A 6,047-nucleotide genomic window follows, 5' to 3' on the forward strand; every position below is an offset into this window, starting at 1 on the left:
CCGCGGGCCGCGCCGCGCGGAGCGGGCCCGGGCCGCCCCTCGCCCCTGCGCGGGCCCCGGCGGGAATGCGGGAAACGGGCGTCAGCCTTTGTCAGACGCTTTTTATGGGGGAGAACGAGGAAAAAAAAGCAGCTGTGTATTTTTTTCCCAAGTGTCGGATGTTCACTGCGTGTGCAGTGAAACCGGGTGTGTGATCACTGGTTGTGCTTGTCTGCTGGGTTACATGTAGGAGCTCTCAAAACAGGCGAAAGTTCTGAAGAGGAATTCATAAAGCATACAAAAAAATAATGGTTATATTTAACAGCTCACCCTGTTCTCTGATTCAGTAATGATTATGAACTCACTTAAATCAATGCAGTTCCTCTAAGGAGTGTTTAAAAACCACATTTTTCCCCATTCCTGTATTATTTGCAGTGGCTGCTCTGACAGATTAATGTCAGGCTACTGTGTCGTTCGGTGACAAGCCTCATTTTGTTTTCCAAGTGCTGCTTTTATTGTTAGACTGTGCTGTACCCTCGCTACACCTTCGTTACTTTCTGATTAAGCTGCAAGTCAGATACATCAGGAGAATTTCTTGCAACCAGTGAAAGCTTGTGCTCGAGTATTATTAAACTTCCATGATAACCTGTTAAGGAGAAAAAAGAAGGTATTACTGCTGACAACCAAAATGGTGTGAAAACTCATGTACTGCTTATCTAGCTGCTAAGAAAGCTAAGTCAACAAGGGCATAAAATGAAATATTGTGCTCAGTGAGAGGGGACAAAAAAGCAGGCTGGATTTGGGGAAGCAAGGTCTAGTTTGACACCTGACCCATAAAAAAAACACTCAGCACTATGAAGGACCTGAGGCAGGGAACTGCCCAGGACTGGTTTGTGTAGCCCCATATAGCTTAGCATGGTCTTTGAGTTGCCAAATGAATGGATTGAAATCTACATACCTTCAGCTCACCAACATCCTCAAAGAGAAAAAATTAAATCCTTCTGGGATTTGGGCTCAGAGAAGTTTACAGTTCAGCTGAAGGCCAGCAGACGGTGCAAATGTGCAAGGGCCGAGCCCTAAGGCGAGTGCTAGAGCTTCTCTACACAAGTCACAGTGGGCCTAACAACACACAGCCCTGACTTAGGACTCTAACCCAGCTGTTGGGAATCTAAAAAGGGAGCACAAGCAAAAGAATGACAGTCAACTTGGTCTAACACTGAGAGTCAGCAGGGGACAACATGCTTTGCTACTCCCCGCTTGTGCAGCTTCAGCAACAGTGTTCTATTAGATGGCAATGAGAGAAGTGCTTACTTGTTATAAAGCGCTTTGGAAGATCCCAAGCATTAAAGTCTGCAACTGTCAAACCTACCAGTTCTCAAATTAGCTGGTGTGACAGGGTAGCTGGACTCGGTGTCAGCCTTGCACTAGGTCCCAGAACAAAACTTCCTACACTTAACCCTGCATTTCCATCTTCTTGAAGCTCCCCTCTTCCTGTGTAAGACACAGGAGGTCACAGAAAATGTCCTTGGAACTTTCCCCCAAGCTCCAGGAGAAGAGGCTGTTCCAGGGGACATGACTAGTGTATCCTTATGTCCTGGCAAGGATTACTTGCTAGAAAAGCTGCTCTAGTTAGTGATTGGCACAGCTTACAGCAGCCTTCAACCTGCTCCAACACGCTCTGAAGTGAGGACAGCTGCAGGCAACACTTATTTCTTTTGAACTATGCTCCAGTCTGATGTGCACATGCTGCCCTTCAGCAAGCTATCACAATTGCAGGCAGAGAAGGGAGGGCCTTGCCTGCAAGCTACAGCCTCCAGTTGTGAAGCCCTCTCACTTCCTCGTGAATGGGACTGGTGAAAGCCTGCCGAGTTGGCTTCACCTGGGTATGCAAGCAAGATTCAGCAGGACTTGTTCACAAAAGTTGACACCAGACCAAGCCCTTCAGATGCACATTCCTGAGCCCACTCCTCCCCTTTAGGGTATTTTATGCCAGCCACTCCCAGGTTTCCCCCTCACCTTAATTACCTTTCCGAAGGGATCAGCTCTGTGTGTGTGTGCATGCTAATGCTAGGAAGGGCTGTCAGTGTAGCTTTCCAGCCCAATCTCTTCTATGATCGTGGCTTCAGGCTGCAGCTTTTTTTTTCCAGTGCTTAAATGCAACATGTGGATATTAGGCAAGGGCAAGAATTTGCTTTTTCTTGCACACAAAACAAGGAAATGCATTGTGCCTCACCACAGCTGCCACAACGACAGCTGCACTGCCGAACGAAATGCACTTGCTGGCCTCTGCCCCTTCCCTCGTTGCTGTTCCTCCTCTAGACACTCCCAGAGTGGGGACTGCAGGGTCTCTCTCTCTCTCTCTCTCGGTGGATAGGGGAACCCTTGGTAAGTGAGCTGCAACCACGTGCAGAGCACTAGAGATGAGAGCTGGCATGATCCCAGGGCAGTGTTGAACCAACAATGTTACAACGCAGTCTGAGGAAACACCTCCTCAGAAGTACTCTAATAGGCTGTTAATGGTCCTTGCCTTGCAGCCCTTGTGAAGCCCCACTGGAAACTGGCTACGGAAAGAGGGGCTGGGAGAGCAGAGACACAAATTGTTAGCTCCCACCATGAATCAGAAGTATCTGTCCACATTACTGGTGTGAGTCAGAGCCTAGAAAGATCTTTGCGATCTGTGAAGGTAACCCAAAGAATTCCAACCCTCGAGAAAATTTCAGGCCTTAAATTGGTCTTGTCTATAGATCTGAGCTAATTTTTGGCGGGTGCAGTATTCCCTGGATGAAGGTTAAACAGATTGGCTGAACTTATCTTGCCATTGGTTTATTTGTTGGTTGGTTTGGTTTTGGGTTTGGGTTTTTTAAATGCTTTTGTGGTGGGCTTTTTGTATCTTTGTATGTTTCAAAAGGATTGAAAAGAAGTGGAAACGCTAACGGGTGTTTTGGCTTGTTCTGCTGTGTAGAGGGTTTCTGTGCCAGTTACCTAGGAAACTGCTGTAGGATTGAATTTAGATGGATGTGTTGTCAACTGCAAATGAGTACAGTGGCTTTTCAAGAGGTGGGGAAGAATGTAAAATGCACAGAAAATATAAATGCCTGTAATGTGATTTCTGGGTAAGACAGTGGTCCTATCTTTTTGACTGGCATTTTGTAGGCACCCTGACAGCTGCACAAAGGGATCACAGATGGAGTGCATGGCCATGCCTCGGCACCTGGGCTTGAATGCCCTCATGTTTGTAAGGTGGGTTAGCATTCATTTATGTCAAACCATGACTGCAAAAAGTAGCACTAAGGTTGCTATTAAGCATTTTTCCTATTTTATTACAGCAGAGTTATGATGATCTAAGGAAATTACAGCCTTTCTAGACATTTGGACTACAGCACTGCACAACCATTTGCAAAAAAAAAAAAAAAACCAAGAAAACAAAAAACCCCCAACAACAACAAAAAAAACCCCAAGAAAACACATTTAATGATTGAGATACATCTAAAGGCTTATGCAATGAACTAAAATGTGACTGTGGAGCTTTTCCTGGAAATCATTGATAATTGACCTTTTTTAAATACAGCAGGAAAACTATGAAAAAGCAAATAAGTGCTTCAGTCTGGGGGAGTTATACTGATGTCTGTCAGTTCTGGCTAAATCTGCAAGTGGTTACTTATCCCACAGGAGCCACAACTTAGAATGGTCCATGGCTGAAAAAAATTAGCAAAACAGTGGGGATTACTTAGAATAGAGCTCCTACAATTTCTCCTATTCTCTCCCCCACTCCAAAATACACACAGGATTAGCATCTGGGCTTATACCGAACACCAATTTCCTTGTATTTCTCCTACAAAGTGCACTTCAAATGGCAAATGCAAACTCCTAGTAGTTTATTCATGTTTTGACAGGTGTCACCAGTTGGCACAGCTACGTGTAATCTTCAAAGGTTTGGTTTCTTCCCCCGCCCCCAAGCAGGTGAGCAAGTTTCCAGCCTTGAAAAGACAGGTTGTGCTGCTTGTTTTGGGTTAGGCAAGTGCACCAGGTAAGAAACACTGTTCGTATTCCTCTGGCTAAAGCTCTGAGGCAGAACCTGCTTTAGAGCCATTTTCCGGGGCTGGCTTGTCCCTGCTCCCTGGAGCTGTGCACCCACCAGGGTGCTTACATCCCCTGCATTTCTCTCTGCAGGTGCTTCTCTCATCCCAGGGGTCTAAAATGAACGCTGAATTTACCAGTTCTAACTTCTGGTCTGACGGTTGGGTTGTGAGTGAGTGCTACCCAGACTCTGCCTTCAGGGCAGGATCAGTCCCTCAGAGCTGAGGGTCAGATGATGGTCCCACCAGATGTTTGGTCAGCTTGTATTGGACTGGCACATTTACATGACTAAGACAGAGCACCTTGTAGACGTATCTGGACTCCGCCCCTGCCTGCATTGCTGCCAGGTGGCCAGGCTGCATGGACCCAGCTGCTGCTACACTGAGAGTGGACACCAGAGTCAAAAAGAAACTGTGGTATCTCCAGTGCCTTATCTGCTGCTCATAAGAATATATATATACCCCAATCACTATTTCTTCAACAACATCTTTAACAATATTTATATTGGCAATTAGCCAAAACTTATAAAACTCTGCTCTGATGGGCCTAGAGGTGGCTCCAATTCACTCTGTTGCATCCAAGATTTTCCTCTGGCCTCTGTCTTTGGAGATAGGCTGAAGTGACATCCAGAGCTGGACTCCCTTCCTCCCTGCTCGAGCAGATGTGCACACAAACATAAGCAGATTCCTCTGTTTCAGGCCCATCTGTAACCTGCGTAATGAATAATGTACAATGAATTTGTGGTCTACATGTTTATTAAGTGACTCAGTATTTCCAGTGGAGATTTTGTGCTCATGTTTTACTCACATCTCAAAACCCACTCACTCTTTTATTATCCCCAACAACAGTAGGTGATAATAAATTATACAACTGTAGATGACGGTAACTATATCAACAAACAAATTGTATCAATTTTCAGTGCGAGTTTAAAGCTTTGTTTACTGGTTGTGCAAACTCTGAAAAAGGAATTTGGGAATGCTGCTGCTGTTATTAAATGTTCTAACCGGGCTGTAATCCAAACCCTCCATAAGGCGTCTCTAAAGAAGATTTTTGCCTACTGTGTACTACTGCTTTTACATACGAGATTAGGGATTTATATACGTAAGAGAAGAGAGAGAAATGTAACTAACAGAACAGTGACAGCTCTGTTTGTTACTTCGTGGAAAGGCTGAAAGACAAAAGGCCTTGGTGGCGGATTTCAGAGCTAATCCCCTTCCACTGCCTTTGCAGAAACACATTTGTACTTTCCGAAAAACAAAGGCTTGTAGAAAAGCGTCAATCAATCAACAGTGCAGCTACATTCTGTGTATTGAAGCAAGCTCACATGCTCTCTACATTACTCTGGATCCTATTTTAAGCTTAATAAGCAACTCAGTAATTTGTATGGCTTTGGAAAGATGTAAGCTTATGCCACAGTAGCCATTTTGAAACAGCCAACAGACCCGTGACGAGGGATTGACTTTTTGGGAAAGTAGTTGTAGCAGTATTTGGAAAGTTGCAGTATCCTTTCCAAAAGGAAAAGAGATTGTTTGTTGAGAAACTCATATCTATGTGATAATGGTACACTTCAGTCACAGGAAAGAATACTTGGTCAAATGTAAGTGCGGGTAACCATGGCATGTGGTGTATTCTTGTTTCAATTGAAAATTTTCCATTTTCAGTTGTTTGTACTCATAGGCTGTGTGGGAAAATAGGCCTGGATCTGTGTCGCTTAGCTGAGTGATCCTCACATAGGTGCTGGATGGGGCATACAGGTGAAACAATAAATATGATTGAGACTTTCAGTGAGAGGCCATCCTGCAGGCTCTGAATTTCTCCACATAATGATCCCATCCCTCTGGGTCTGGGACAGGCTGAAGCGATGCAGAGCTGACTAAGCTGCTGTGTGACTAAGCCTCCTGGACCTCACCAAACTCAATAACTAATACTTTTAACTGAGCTGCTGATCACTGTCCTGACATGCCAGCTGGGTTTTGCATGTTTCATTGCCC

General features: G+C 44.9%; 1 long non-coding RNA gene across 1 annotated transcript; it reads left to right on the forward strand.

The window, feature by feature from the left end:
* The first annotated feature begins 3,135 nt into the window (after window positions 1-3,135).
* LOC121659146 lies at window positions 3,136-5,840 on the forward strand. The gene is made up of 2 exons (XR_006014177.1): window positions 3,136-3,219; window positions 3,873-5,840. It is a non-coding gene; the product is annotated as an uncharacterized LOC121659146 (long non-coding RNA).
* The last annotated feature ends 207 nt before the right edge of the window (window positions 5,841-6,047 follow it).

Source organism: Corvus kubaryi, unplaced genomic scaffold (assembly GCF_017639235.1).
Source record: "Corvus kubaryi isolate FWS band 111438036 unplaced genomic scaffold, C.kubaryi_AGA036_p1.0 split3-73, whole genome shotgun sequence".
NCBI classification, from domain to species: Eukaryota; Metazoa; Chordata; class Aves; order Passeriformes; family Corvidae; genus Corvus; species Corvus kubaryi.